Below are 17,045 nucleotides of genomic sequence, written 5' to 3'. Positions count from 1 at the left end.
GAGGTAACATGTTTTTCTCTACTTTCTTATTTCTTTTTGTCAAATGTCCAACCAAATACCGCGACCGATAATTCTTCTTTTCCCATATTCTTAGAATATATTATTTTATTAACTAACCATAATTAAAATTACAAGTTGGTTATCATACCCGTGAATAAAATAGACAAGTTGATTGTTTTATACTGTTTCCTTTCTGAATTTATCAACTTGATTCCTTTCTGAATCTACTTCATGAATAGTCACCTTATATATACAATATATATATATATATATATATATATATATATATATATATATATATATATATATATATATATATATATATATATATATATATATATATATATATATTCATACTTGCATATTTAACAATCGAGCCATGAAATCGAATATTATATACATACATATGCTTATAGACAAACAAAGATCACATTTTTTTTATCCAATTAAACCCCACCAAGAACAATTTTGTCTACTTAAAGTATTTCTATTTCGTTTGATAAACAATTTCCACTGCTACTAATTGATAGCTTTTTTGATATCTTGATTGAAACTATGCTTAACTTGGTTTACTATATATACATATAATACATATGCATATAGTTATATAATTATGCACACTGCAAGTTAAACCTCAACCGAACACCATCATCACTGTCTATGTTGCTGATGTACAACGAACAAGAAGACCTCAACAACCACCTACAAACAACCAACGGTGAGCTGCTATACTTTTACTTCACCGTGTCCTAATCTATACCCAAAAGCCAAAATACCGCTACCCGTTTTCTGTTTGAAGCATACACTACAACCAACCCGTTAAGATCAACATGAACTGCATATTGTGTTGCTATATATATATATATATATATATATATATATATATTTTTTTTTTTTTTTTGTTTAAGCGCCGTGACACCATTCCACCTCTCTCTATTCTCTCTCTTAAGCTTAACCGTGAAACATCATCACTTGTTAAATTACTGCAGCTGGACTGCACTGCAGTTGCTACTGGCTGCAGCTACTATTTCTCGACTTATTGTGTTACGGTTTTGGTCAGCTAGAAAACCACACCCATCATAAGCCATGACCACCTCTAATGACCATCGCTTCCATTTATGTCTCTTGTTGTAACAAATCACCACCATAAACGTCATTCATTTATGTCTCTTGTTGTAACAAATCACCCCCATAAACGTCATTCACTATAAAGCCACCTACTACTCTAATGATTCTATTTTCCTGTTTAAGAATCAAAGAACACCACAACCGTAGCACCATCATCAACTTGCAACCCTTTCATTTCTTTGTTTCTGCTATTCGATACTTTTTTGATTCTGTCAACCGTGAACCATTACAAAAACCACCACCTTTCGTTGAGGACAATCACCATAACTACAACCTCACCCGCTACTATTTATATTTCGATCATGACTGCTGCTGTACTTTTCACTGCGACCCACTTCCACCACAAACCACCGTTGACAATCAATGCTACTGCTGTCCTCCTACTGCTATATTGTTTCTACTGCTCGAAAGTGCTGTTAAAACACGATCTTTGCTACTGTTGTTGTTCGGTGTAACTCAACACCCACCCATACATGATAAAGATAATGTATTGAATTTAAAAATGCATTATTTTGTCAAGCTTCAAGGCAAATGAATGCATATGGAACATATTAACATTAGTGGCCTACATTTACAAACAAGTGACTCCCATTTGAGTTAAAAATGGTATAATATTCATTGCTTTTACATTTTCACCTGCTCACAATAAACTAAATACATCGAATGGGGCTGAGATCATGTTATTCCAACTACTGGGCCGTGATGTTTGATTGTGGGCCGAAATGATGAAAATGATGATAAAGATACATGGCATATGATATTGAATCAATGATAAACAGAAAATGAATATGAATATGATCCGTGATATTATTAGTACTATGATGATGGTTAAAATAGATCACGATTACAAATGATATGGGTATGTGATTATGATGACGATGGCAATGTTCATAATGATGATAGTTGTATTTGAATGATGATGAATTATGATGGTGTTTTCGAATGATGATGATGGCGAGTATATGATTTTGATGATAATGATTATATGAATATTCGATATAAATGAGGTTATGATCATGATTATGTGATGATAATTACTAAAATATGGTGATAGAAATCATGAATTGATGATGAAGTTGTGAAATAGAAAATGAAACTGATATCGGGTTAAGTATATTTAAGTTGTGCTTTAAATCAGAAATGAATGGGTAGAGCAATGGTTCAAAGTGTTGTGGTTTAGCGAGAGGTCGCGGGTTCGAGCTCGGTCAGCTTGTTCTTCAAAAGTTGTATTATATTATTATTATTATTATTATTATTATTATTATTATTATTATTATTATTATTATTATTATTATTATTACTATTACTATTACTATTACTATTACTATTACTATTACTATTATTATTACTGTTACTATTACTATTACTATTATTATTATTATTATTATTATTATTATTTTTATTATTATGATTACAACCAATATTGTTATGATTATTATCATTATTATTATAAACATCATTATTTCTAAAACTATCATTATTAGCATTATTATAAAAAGTATCATTTTAGTAAAAATATTATTTTTATTAAAAATTATTATTATCAATATTATTAAAAAATAACATTTTTAGTAAAATTACCATTTTTATTACTATTAGGATTATTATTATTATCATTATTATTATCAGTATTATTTTTAGAGACATTATTATTAATTTTATCACTATTATTATTATTATTATTATTATTATTATTACTATAATTAATATTTTTATCAGTATTATTATTATTAATATTATCATTATAATTGAATACAACCTTTGTTACTATTATTGATATAAAAATATACTTATAGTAATATTACATATAAGTATGTACTAATCATATTAACATTTTTAACAAATTAGGTATTAATATATATATATATATATATATATATATATATATATATATATATATATATATATATATATATATATATATATATATATATATATATATATATATATATATATATATATATATATATATATATATATATATATATATATATATATATATATTGATATAACTATATAAATATTAATCATTTTAAGTATATAAACAAATTAAATATATATATATATATAAATATATATATATATATATATATATATAAAATACATAATTTAAGATATAATATATATATCTGTTCGATTACGATTATATGTGTTAATATATATATAAATGATATAGGTTCGTGAATCCGAGGCCAACCCTGCATTGTTCAGTTTCGTCGTATGAATATTTTTACTACAAAATATCATATAGTGGGTTTCATTTGCTCCCTTTTTATATGCTTTTGCAATATATATTTTTGGGACTGAGAATACATGCGCTGCTTTTATAAATGTTTTACGAAATAGACACAAGTAATACATTCTATGGTTGGATTATCGAATCGAAAATGCCCCTTTTTAGCTTGGTAGCCAAAGAATTAGTGTTTATTATAATTGCCACTAATTGACGTGAATCCTAAAGATAGATCTATGGACCTTGACAAGTCCCATTCGGGTTACGAATGCTTTAGTACTTCGATTATCATATCCGATGAGAGTCCCGGAATGATGGGGATATTCTATATGCATCCTGTTAGTTCGGTTATCAAGCGTTCACCATATGAATGATTTTTAATTCGCGGGTTACGCGTATTATTTTGTACTCGGGTTAGGTGTACAATTAAATATCTGAAATCTTGTGGTCTATTAAAATATTGAAATGATTGTTATGATAAACCTATGAACTCACCAACCTTTTGGTTGACACTTTAAAGCATGTTTATTCTCAGGTATGAAAGAAATCTTCCGCTGTGCATTTGCTCATTTTAAAGATATTACATGGAGCCATTCATGGCATATTTAGGAAAGTACCTCGCAATGGGACCATATGTTGAAGACTTCGTCCAGATGGATTAGGACGGGTCAACACAGGTAATAACCGGGTTATGATTTAACTAACGTATTATTGTATTAAGGAGTTTAAATTATTATTGTATGTTTTTAAGTTCGTTGAACTTACTTTGATAACAAATACGTTTTGGAAATTGTGTAATGGGACCTAAAGTGTTATTTAATGTATATTAAAAAGGAAAAAAAATTATGGGCCGGTAATCGACGGGTTGGGTCGTTACAAGTGGTATCAAAGCATGGTCTAAGGGATTTAGGTGACTTGAGATAGGTGCCTAGACTTAGACTTTTGCGTGTGCTAAATTGTTGCGGGACTTGTAGGAGTACAGGTCAGAATGGGAATTTGGTTAGTGCCTTGGCGTATAAGTGAACTAACTAGGAATGTGGCTTGTATCGTGATATTAGTTTTTGCGTGTGTTTATATTGCGTAGAATTTTTGTTGGTGTTGGTTATATCATTGAGCGAGGCGGTCGTTGTACTAACAAGTTGATACGTCGTGTGCGCGTACTAAGGACTTGCAAACCTTATTACGGGTGCAAATCGTGTCTACAAGTGATGTACGACGAGTGTCGAGCAAGATGGGGCGGTGTTGTGCGTGTGGTTTTATACGTTCGTGGACTAATCGCTTTGCATTCTTTAGAATGACGAAGAGAAACGGGATCGAGGCGAGTGACGATGAGTTTAACACTAGAGTTGCGGCCGTCGTGGCGGAGCAAATGGGTGTGTTACGAGAAGAAATGGATAGGAAGTATTCCGAATTTCGAAGTATTAGTGAAATGGAGCGTTGTCTTAAGAGCTTCATGAGGACTAAACCTCCGATGTATGACGGGAAACCGGATCCTTTGGTAAGTACAACATGGATCTCGGATGTCGAAGGGTGTTTTTGCGCTATTGAATGCCCTCCCGAGAAGAGGACAAGACTCGCTACTAGCTTGTTGCGGGGTAGGGCGAAAGATTGGTTGGATGGTAAAATTGATATCGTTGGTGGTGAAGCATTTATGGGGTTATCGTGGGACGAATTTAAGAAGGAATTCTTCGAGGAGTTCCGGACGCAAGCCGATTTGTCGGATTTGCGAGATAAGTTGCGAAATTTGCGAAAATGATCTATGGACTTGAATACTCTCAAGACGACCTTTATGGCGAAGGCTCGTTTTTGCCCAGAGTATTTTGGGAATGATCAGGCGTTGATGGGGGATTTCTATCGAACTCTGAATGATGACTTGCAGAATAAAATTAGCAGGGGTCAAGCGAAGTCATTTGCAGAGTTATTCGCGGTGGCTAAGGGTTTCGAATCGTATTCGCAATCGAAGATTAGTGAACGTTCAAGTAAGAGAAGGGTTGATTCGTACGACACCCCAAGTAAGAAAAATAAGGGTGCGAGTGCGAGTACGGGTAATGTGGGGAAATGCACGATGGATTCTCGTGCACCTAGATGTTTCAATTGTGGTGTAAGGGGCCATAAGTTATGGGAGTGTACAATGCCGAGAAGTGATGATGGAATGTGCTACTATTGTCATAAAGAGGGACATCGCAAGCCGGATTGTCCTGAGTTGGCGGCGTCGAATGCCGCGAGGAGACATTAAGGTACGTTTCGTTTTAATAAATATGTCCTTAATTAGTTATTGTATACCGAAGAGTTCGGGTTTGTTAAATGCCTTGTGTTGTGCATATTATTGTTATGGGTGACATTCCTAATGGAATTACCATACGGTGGCATTTGGATTGATGAGTGAAGGGCGTAAGTCTTGGTGCAACCAAGCATTCCTTAGTGTTTGGGAAATGTTTCTACCAAGCCATGGGAGTGGGCTTTGGTGTTCGGTTATAAGCGCGTGTTCGCTTTTGTGTAGAGGATGGTGGAACCATGAGGTTCATCGGGTGGATGGAACTTGAGAGATCGAGTGTTTGATCTCGATGTATATTGGTGAAGGAGTCTACATGACGCGACGTTAGGTACCTCTTTCATACCTACTAGCGTGGTATTCGACTCCGATGGCGTTGCGGTCACATTGAACTTAGGGTACCGGTGAGAAAATCTTAGGTGCTTAAGTGACGGAGTGAAAGTTACAAGTGATAGCAACTCGAAGATTGCTAGAGTGATACTTGTACGGTTTGGTAAGTACTTCGGTTGAAGTAGCGAGGAATAATCCGAAATCCTTCATGTGCTCAAGGATGGAGCAAGGTGTAGTGATGTGTATATCATGGAATTCAAGACGGATGGATCTTGTCTTTCTTTAGCATGTTGGTTGTATGAGTCTCAGTGAGACGGATACGGACTCGACGGTTGACTGAGTCAAAGATGAGTGGTTATGGGTCGGAGTCTAAGTGGGGGAGTTTGAACTCTCACACGAAGATGTTCTAGTGTGTTGATATTGGGCGATGCCCGTATAGATTCGAGGCAAGCGTTGAGACATACGTTGGTCGATTGTGGTAAAAGTACCGTTTGGAATAAATTGTACTTATGGTTTTGGATTTAGTTATCACCGAGTTGGTAATGTTGTGAATCTCTTTGGGAGATAAATGGACGTGTTTGATGAGCAAGGTGAGATCCCCGGTTAAGGGATGTGCGTGTTGGATTCTCTTCTAGAGAAGAATTGATTTGTGCCTATGTGCGATATAGGTGGTTCTTGCTCGATTGTGATGACGTTGTGTGCTATGGTATGGACCACGGCGCCGGTAGTGCCATAGCATGTGCGGGTGTGTTATGGTGTGAACCACGGAGCCGGTAGCTGAAATGTCCCGTTCTTATTGATTAAAAATGTTCCATATTAATTGATTTCGTTGCGAGGTTTTGACCTCTATATGAGACGTTTTTCAAAGACTGCATTCATTTTAAAACAAACCATAACCTTTATTTCATCAATAAAGGTTTAAAAAACTTTACGTAGATTATCAAATAATGATAATCTAAAATATTCTGTTTACACACGACCATTACATAATGGTTTACAATACAAATATGTTACAACAAAATAAGTTTCTTGAATGCAGTTTTTACACAATATCATACAAGCATGGACTCCAAATCTCGTCCTTATTTAAGTATGCGACAGCGGAAGCTCTTAATAATCACCTGAGAATAAACATGCTTAAAACGTCAACAAAAATGTTGGTGAGTTATAGGTTTAACCTATATATATCAAATCATAATAATAGACCACAAGATTTCATATTTCAATACACATCCCATACATAGAGATAAAAATCATTCATATGGTGAACTCCTGGTAACCGACATTAACAAGATGCATATATAAGAATATCCCCATCATTCCGGGACACCCTTCGGATATGATATAAATTTCGAAGTACTAAAGCATCCGGTACTTTGGATGGGGCTTGTTGGGCCCGATAGATCTATCTTTAGGATTCACGTCAATTAGGGTGTCTGTTCCCTAATTCTTAGATTACCAGACTTAATAAAAAGGGGCATATTCGATTTCGATAATTCAACCATAGAATGTAGTTTCACGTACTTGTGTCTATTTTGTAAATCATTTATAAAACCTGCATGTATTCTCATCCCAAAAATATTAGATTTTAAAAGTGGGACTATAACTCACTTTCACAGATTTTTACTTCGTCGGGAAGTAAGACTTGGCCACTGGTTGATTCACGAACCTATAACAATATATACATATATATCAAAGTATGTTCAAAATATATTTATAACACTTTTAATATATTTTGATGTTTTAAGTTTATTAAGTCAGCTGTCCTCGTTAGTAACCTACAACTAGTTGTCCACAGTTAGATGTACAGAAATAAATCGATAAATATTATCTTGAATCAATCCACGACCCAGTGTATACGTATCTCAGTATTGATCACAACTCAAACTATATATATTTTGGAATCAACCTCAACCCTGTATAGCTAACTCCAACATTCACATATAGAGTGTCTATGGTTGTTCCGAAATATATATAGATGTGTCGACATGATAGGTCGAAACATTGTATACGTGTCTATGGTATCTCAAGATTACATAATATACAATACAAGTTGATTAAGTTATGGTTGGAATAGATTTGTTACCAATTTTCACGTAGCTAAAATGAGAAAAATTATCCAATCTTGTTTTACCCATAACTTCTTCATTTTAAATCCGTTTTGAGTGAATCAAATTGCTATGGTTTCATATTGAACTCTATTTTATGAATCTAAACAGAAAAAGTATAGGTTTATAGTCGGAAAAATAAGTTACAAGTCGTTTTTGTAAAGGTAGTCATTTCAGTCGAAAGAACGACGTCTAGATGACCATTTTAGAAAACATACTTCCACTTTGAGTTTAACCATAATTTTTGGATATAGTTTCATGTTCATAATAAAAATAATTTTCTCAGAATAACAACTTTTAAATCAAAGTTTATCATAGTTTTTAATTAACTAACCCAAAACAGCCCGTGGTGTTACTACGACGGCATAAATCCGGTTTTACGGTGTTTTTCGTGTTTCCAGGTTTTAAATCATTAAGTTAGCATATCATATAGATATAGAACATGTGTTTAGTTGATTTTAAAAGTCAAGTTAGAAGGATTAACTTTTATTTGCGAACAAGTTTAGAATTAACTAAACTATGTTCTAGTGATTACAAGTTTAAACCTTCGAATAAGATAGCTTTATATGTATGAATCGAATGATGTTATGAACATCATTACTACCTTAAGTTCCTTGGATAAACCTACTGGAAAAGATAAAAGTGGATCTAGCTTCAATGGATCCTTGGATGACTCGAAGTTCTTGAAGCAGAATCATGACACGAAAACAAGTTCAAGTAAGATCATCACTTGAAATAAGATTGTTATAGTTATAGAAATTGAACCAAAGTTTGAATATGATTATTACCTTGTATTAGAATGATAACCTCCTGTAAGAAACAAATATTTCTTGAGGTTGGATGATCACCTTACAAGATTGGAAGTGAGCTAGCAAACTTGAAAGTATTCTTGATTTTATGAAACTAGAACTTTTGGAATTTATGAAGAACACTTAGAACTTGAAGATAGAACTTGAGAGAGATCAATTAGATGAAGAAAATTGAAGAATGAAAGTGTTTGTAGGTGTTTTTGGTCGTTGGTGTATGGATTAGATATAAAGGATATGTAATTTTGTTTTCATGTAAATAAGTCATGAATGATTACTCATATTTTTGTAATTTTATGAGATATTTCATGCTAGTTGTCAAATGATGGTTCCCACATGTGTTAGGTGACTCACATGGGCTGCTAAGAGCTGATCATTAGAGTGTATATACCAATAGTACATACATCTAAAAGCTGTGTATTGTACGAGTACGAATACGGATGCATACGAGTAGAATTGTTGATGAAACTGAACGAGGATGTAATTGTAAGTATTTTTGTTAAGTAGAAGTATTTTGATAAGTGTCTTGAATTCTTTCAAAAGTGTATGAATACATATTAAAACACTACATGTATATACATTTTAACTGAGTCGTTAAGTCATCCTTAGCCGTTACATGTAAGTGTTGTTTTGAAACCTTTAGGTTAACGATCTTGTTAAATGTTGTTAACCCAATGTTTATAATATCAAATGAGATTTTAAATTATTATATTATCATGATATTATGATGTACGAATATCTCTTAATATGATATATATACATTAAATGTCGTTACAACGATAATCGTTACATATATGTCTCGTTTAAAAATCATTAAGTTAGTAGTCTTGTTTTTACATATGTAGTTCATTGTTAATATACTTAATGATATGTTTACTTATCATAGTATCATGTTAACTATATATATATCCATATATATGTCATCATATAGTTTTTACAAGTTTTAACGTTCGTGAATCACCGGTCAACTTGGGTGGTCAATTGTCTATATGAAACATATTTCAATTAATCAAGTCTTAACAAGTTTGATTGCTTAACATGTTGGAAACATTTAATCATGTAAATATCAATCTCAATTAATATATATAAACATGGAAAAGTTCGGGTCACTACAGTACCTACCCGTTAAATAAATTTCGTCCCGAAATTTTAAGCTGTTGAAGGTATTGACGAATCTTCTGGAAATAGATGCGGGTATTTCTTTTTTATCTGATCTTCACGCTCCCAGGTGAACTCGGGTCCTCTACGAGCATTCCATCAAACCTTAACAATTGGTATCTTGTTTTGCTTAAGTCTTTTAACCTCACGATCCATTATTTCAACGGGTTCTTCGATGAATTGAAGTTTTTCGTTGATTTGGATTTCATCTAACGGAATAGTGAGATCTTCTTTAGCAAAACATTTCTTCAAATTCGAGACGTGGAAAGTGTTATGTACAGCCACGAGTTGTTGAGGTAACTCAAGTCGGTAAGCTACTGGTCCGACACGATCAATAATCTTGAATGGTCCAATATACCTTGGATTTAATTTCCCTCGTTTACCAAATCGAACAACGCCTTTCCAAGGTGCAACTTTAAGCATGACCATCTCTCCAATTTCAAATTCTATATCTTTTCTTTTAATGTCAGCGTAGCTCTTTTGTCGACTTTGGGCGGTTTTCAACCGTTGTTGAATTTGGATGATCTTCTCGGTAGTTTCTTGTATAATCTCCGGACCCGTAATCTGTCTATCCCCCACTTCACTCCAACAAATCGGAGACCTGCACTTTCTACCATAAAGTGCTTCAAACGGCGCCATCTCAATGCTTGAATGGTAGCTGTTGTTGTAGGAAAATTCTGCTAACGGTAGATGTCGATCCCAACTGTTTCCGAAATCAATAACACATGCTCGTAGCATGTCTTCAAGCGTTTGTATCGTCCTTTCGCTCTGCCCATCAGTTTGTGGATGATAGGCAGTACTCATGTCTAGACGAGTTCCTAATGCTTGCTGTAATGTCTGCCAGAATCTTGAAATAAATCTGCCATCCCTATCAGAGATAATAGAGATTGGTATTCCATGTCTGGAGACGACTTCCTTCAAATACAGTCGTGCTAACTTCTCCATCTTGTCATCTTCTCTTATTGGCAGGAAGTGTGCTGATTTGGTGAGACGATCAACTATTACCCAAATAGTAACAAAACCACTTGCAGTCCTTGGCAATTTAGTGATAAAATCCATGGTAATGTTTTCCCATTTCCATTCTGGGATTTCGGGTTGTTGAAGTAGACCTGATGGTTTCTGATGCTCCGCTTTAACCTTAGAACACGTCAAACATTCTCCTACGTATTTAACAACATCGGCTTTCATACCCGGCCACCAAAAATGTTTCTTGAGATCCTTGTACATCTTCCCCGTTCCAGGATGTATTGAGTATCTGGTTTTATGAGCTTCTCTAAGTACCATTTCTCTCATATCTCCAAATTTTGGTACCCAAATCCTTTCATCCCTATACCGGGTTCCGTCTTCCCGAATATTAATATGCTTCTCCGACCCTTTGGGTATTTCATCCTTTAAATTTCCCTCTTTTAAAACTCCTTGTTGCGCCTCCTTTATTTGAGTAGTAAGGTTATTATGAATCATTATATTCATAGATTTTACTCGAATGGGTTCTCTGTCCTTCCTGCTCAAGGCATCGGCTACCACATTTGCCTTCCCCGGGTGGTAACGAATCTCAAAGTCGTAATCATTCAACAATTCAATCCACCTACGCTGCCTCATATTCAGTTGTTTCTGATTAAATATGTGTTGAAGACTTTTATGGTCGGTATATATAATACTTTTGACCCCATATAAGTAGTGCCTCCAAGTCTTTAATGCAAAAACAACCGCGCCTAATTCCAAATCATGCGTCGTATAATTTTGCTCGTGAATCTTCAATTGTCTAGAGGCATAAGCAATCACCTTCGTTCGTTGCATTAATACACAACCGAGACCTTGCTTTGATGCGTCACAATAAATCACAAAATCATCATTTCCTTCAGGCAATGACAATATAGGTGCCGTAGTTAGCTTTTTCTTCAATAACTGAAACGCTTTCTCTTGTTCATCCTTCCATTCAAATTTCTTCCCTTTATGCGTTAATGCAGTCAAGGGTTTTGCTATTCTGGAAAAGTCTTGGATGAACCTTCTGTAGTAACCAGCTAGTCCTAAAAACTGGCGTATGTGTTTCGGAGTTTTCGGGGTTTCCCACTTTTCAACAGTTTCTATCTTTGCCGGATCCACCTTAATACCTTCTTTGTTCACTATGTGACCGAGGAATTGAACTTCTTCCAACCAAAATGCACACTTTGAAAACTTAGCGTACAATTCTTCCTTCCTCAATACTTCTAACACCTTTCTCAAATGTTCATCGTGTTCTTGGTCATTCTTTGAGTAAATAAGTATGTCATCAATGAAAACAATGACAAACTTGTCAAGGTATGGTCCACACACTCGGTTCATAAGGTTCATGAACACATCTGGTGCATTAGTTAAACCAAATGGCATGACCATAAACTCGTAATGACCGTAACGTGTTCTGAAAGCAGTCTTTGGAATATCATCTTCTTTCACCCGCATTTGATGATACCCGGAACGTAAGTCAATCTTTGAATAAACAGACGAGCCTTGTAGTTGATTAAATAAGTCGTCGATTCTCGGTAGTGGGTAGCGGTTCTTGATGGTAAGTTTGTTCAACTCTCGGTAGTCGATACACAACCTGAATGTACCATCTTTCTTCTTGACAAACAAAATAGGAGCTCCCCACGGTGATGTGCTTGGTCGAATGAAACCACGCTCTAAAAGTTCTTGTAATTGGCTTTGCAGTTCTTTCATCTCGCTGGGTGCGAGTCTGTAAGGAGCACGAGCTATTGGTGCAGCTCCTGGTACAAGATCTATTTGAAATTCAACGGATCGATGTGGGGGTAATCCCGGTAATTCTTTCGGAAATACATCGGGAAATTCTTTTGCAATGGGAACATCATTGATGCTCTTTTCTTCAGTTTGTACTTTCTCGACGTGTGCTAGAATAGCATAGCAACCTCTTCTTATTAGTTTTTGTGCCTTCAAATTACTAATAATATGTAGCTTCGTGTTGCCCTTTTCTCCGTACACCATTAAGGGTTTTCCTTTTTCTCGTATAATGCAAATTGCATTTTTGTAACAAACGATCTCTGCTTTCACTTCTTTCAACCACTCCATACCGATTATCACATCAAAACTCCCTAACTCTACTGGTATCAAATCAATCTTAAATGTTTCGCTAACCAGTTTAATTTCTCGATTTCGACATATATTATCTGCTGAAATTAATTTACCATTTGCTAATTCGAGTAAAAATTTACTATCCAAAGGCGTCAATGGACAACTTAATTTAGCACAAAAATCTCTACTCATATAGCTTCTATCCGCACCCGAATCAAATAAAACGTAAGCAGATTTATTGTCAATAAGAAACGTACCCGTAACAAGCTCCTGGTCTTCCTGTGCCTCTGCCGCATTAATATTGAAAACTCTTCCGCGGCCTTGTCCATTCGTGTTCTCCTGATTCGGGCAATTTCTAATAATGTGGCCCGGTTTTCCACATTTATAACAAACTACATTGGCATAACTTGCTCCGACACTACTTGCTCCGCCATTACTCGTTCCGACACCATTTGTTCCTTTCGTTCTATTAACCCCTGGTCCGTAGACCTCACACTTCGCCGCGCTATGACCATTTCTTTTACACTTGTTGCAAAATTTGGTGCAGAACCCCGAGTGATACTTTTCACACCTTTGGCATAGCTGCTTCTGATTGTTGTTGTTGTTGCGGTTATTATTGTTGTTGGGATGATTGTTGTAGTTGCTGTTGCTGTTGTTGTTGTTGTTGTTGTTGTTGTTGTTGGGTCGTTTGTTGTAGTTGCGATTGATGTTGCGATTGTTGGGATAATTGTTGCGATTATTGTTGTAATTGCTGTTGTTGTTGTATTGGTGATTCTTATCACCGTTTTCCTCCCACTTTCATTTGACTTGCTTCACATTGGCCTCTTCAGCAGTCTGTTCTTTAATTCTTTCTTCAATCTGGTTCACTAGTTTATGAGCCATTCTACATGCCTGTTGTATGGAGGCGGGCTCGTGTGAACTTATATCTTCTTGGATTCTTTCCGGTAATCCTTTCACAAACGCGTCGATCTTCTCTTCCTCATCTTCGAATGCTCCCGGACACAATAGGCACAATTCTGTGAATCGTCTTTCGTACGTGGTAATATCAAATCCTTGGGTTCGTAACCCTCTAAGTTCTGTCTTGAGCTTATTGACCTCGGTTCTGGGACGGTACTTCTCGTTCATCAATTGCTTGAATGCTGACCACGGTAGTGCGTACGCATCGTCTTGTCCCACTTGATCTAGATAGGTATTCCACCATGTTAACGCAGAACCTGTGAAGGTATGCGTAGCGTACTTCACTTTGTCCTCTTCAGTACACTTACTTATGGCAAACACCGATTCGACCTTCTCGGTCCACCGTTTCAATCCGATCGGTCCTTCGGTTCCATCGAATTCCAAAGGTTTGCAGGCAGTGAATTCTTTGTAGGTGCATCCTACACGATTTCCTGTACTGCTAGATCCAAGGTTATTGTTGGTATGTAGCGCAGCCTGTACTGCGGCTATGTTTGAAGCTAGAAAAGTACGGAATTCCTCTTCATTCATATTCACGGTGTGTCGAGTAGTCGGTGCCATTTCCTTCAAAATAGTCAAATGGAACAAGTTAATCATACAGAATATTAAGAGTAGTTAATAGTATTTCGTAGCATAATATGAACTCATTTATAAAAGCCTTTTCTTCATATTAGCGTTTTATAAGTTTAAATTCGGGTAGTACCTACCCGTTAAGTTCATACTTAGTAGCTAATATACAATTCAACTACTACAATTCTATATGAAAAACTGATTATAATAATATTTCGCGTTCAAACTTTTATACAATATTTTACAAACTTACAATACCGCTTATTTTACATAAAGCATGAAATATAGCACACAATAACTTTGATACAAGATAGTTGTGAAGATAATTCTAGCTAGTACACAAGTCGTTCAGCAAAGGCAATAAAAACACGTAATTCATACGTCCAGAAACAAGTCATGCATTCTGGTTTTACTAGGACTACTTCCCATCCTTGGTCTTGTGGAACATAACCGTTATGGACGTTGATAAGACAGCGTGTTGTAACGTCGTCAAAGGGACGAGGGTTACGTAATGTCCAACAGTCCCGTAATAATCTAAAAACCTCATTTCTTACCCCAATTACCGACTCCGTCACTTGTGGAAACGTTTTGTTTAATAGTTGTAGCCCGATGTTCTTGTTCTCACTTTGGTGAGAAGCGAACATTACTAATCCGTAAGCATAACATGCTTCTTTATGTTGCATGTTAGCCGCTTTTTCTAAATCACGAAGTCCAATATTCGGATATATTGAGTCAAAATAATTTCTTAACCCGTTGCGTAAAATAGCATTTGGGTTCCCCGCAATATATGCGTCAAAGTAAACACATCGTAACTTATGGGTTTCCCAATGTGATATCCCCCATCTTTCAAACGAAAGTCTCTTATAAACCAAGACATTCTTGGAACGTTCTTCGAATGTCTTACAAACTGATCTCGCCTTAAATAGTTGTGCCGAGGAATTCTGGCCGACTCTAGACAAGATTTTATCAATCATGTCTCCGGGTAGGTCTCTTAAAATATTGGGTTGTCTATCCATTTTGTGTTTTTAAACTGTAAAATAGACAAGAGTTAGATTCATATAAAAAATACTTATTAATACAAGCAATTTTTACATATATCATAAAGCATAAGAACACTATATTACATATATTACACCACACGAATACAACTATCTTATTCCGACTCGCTCGTTTCTTCTTCTTCGGTTTTGGTTCGTTTTGCCAAGTTTCTAGGGATATATGATGTTCCCCTAATACTAACTGTCGTTTTCCACAATGGTTTAGAAAAACCTGGTGGTTTAGAGGTTCCCGGGTCATGGTTACAACTTAAGGACTTCGGGGGTTGACGATACATATAAAGTTCATCGGGGTTGGAATTAGATTTCTCTATTTTTATGCCCTTTCCCTTATTATTTTCTTTTGCCTTTTTAAATTCAGTTGGGGTAATTTCTATAACATCATCGGAATTCTCGTCGGAATCCGATTCATCGGAGAATTGGTAATCCTCCCAATATTTTGCTTCCTTGGCGAAAACACCATTGACCATAATTAACCTTGGTCGGTTGGTTGAGGATTTTCTTTTACTTAACCGTTTTATTATTTCCCCCACCGGTTCTATTTCTTCATCCCGTTCCGATTCTTCTTCCGGTTCCGATTCTTCTTCCGGTTCCTCTTCGGGAACTTATGAATCAGTCCATGAATCATTCCAATTTACATTTGACTCTTCATTATTATTAGGTGAGTCAATGGGACTTGTTCTAGAGGTAGACATCTATCACATAATATCAAACGCGTTAAGAGATTAATATATCACATAATATTCACATGTTAAAAATATATAGTTTCCAACAAAATTTGTTAAGCAATCATTTTTCAAGTAAACACGGTCGAAGTCCAGACTCACTAATGCATCCTAACAAACTCGATAAGACACACTAATGCAAAATTCTGGTTCTCTAAGACCAACGCTCGGATACCAACTGAAATGTCCCGTTCTTATTGATTAAAAACGTTCCATATTAATTGATTTCGTTGCGAGGTTTTGACCTCTATATGAGACGTTTTTCAAAGACTGCATTCATTTTAAAACAAACCATAACCTTTATTTCATCAATAAAGGTATAAAAAACTTTACGTAGATTATCAAATAATGATAATCTAAAATATCCTGTTTACACACGACCATTACATAATGGTTTACAATACAAATATGTTACAACAAAATAAGTTTCTTGAATGCAGTTTTTACACAATATCATACAAGCATGGACTCCAAATCTCGTCCTTATTTAAGTATGCGACAGCGGAAGCTCTTAATAATCACCTGAGAATAAACATGCTTAAAACGTCAACAAAAATGTTGGTGAGTTATAGGTTTAACCTATATATATCAAATCATAATAATAGACCACAAGATTTCATATTTCAATACACATCCCATACAT

This window comes from Rutidosis leptorrhynchoides, chromosome 7 (assembly GCF_046630445.1).
Source record: "Rutidosis leptorrhynchoides isolate AG116_Rl617_1_P2 chromosome 7, CSIRO_AGI_Rlap_v1, whole genome shotgun sequence".
NCBI classification, from domain to species: domain Eukaryota; kingdom Viridiplantae; phylum Streptophyta; class Magnoliopsida; order Asterales; family Asteraceae; genus Rutidosis; species Rutidosis leptorrhynchoides.
The sequence above is the reverse complement of the archived record's forward strand: the minus strand, read 5'-3'. Positions refer to the sequence as shown.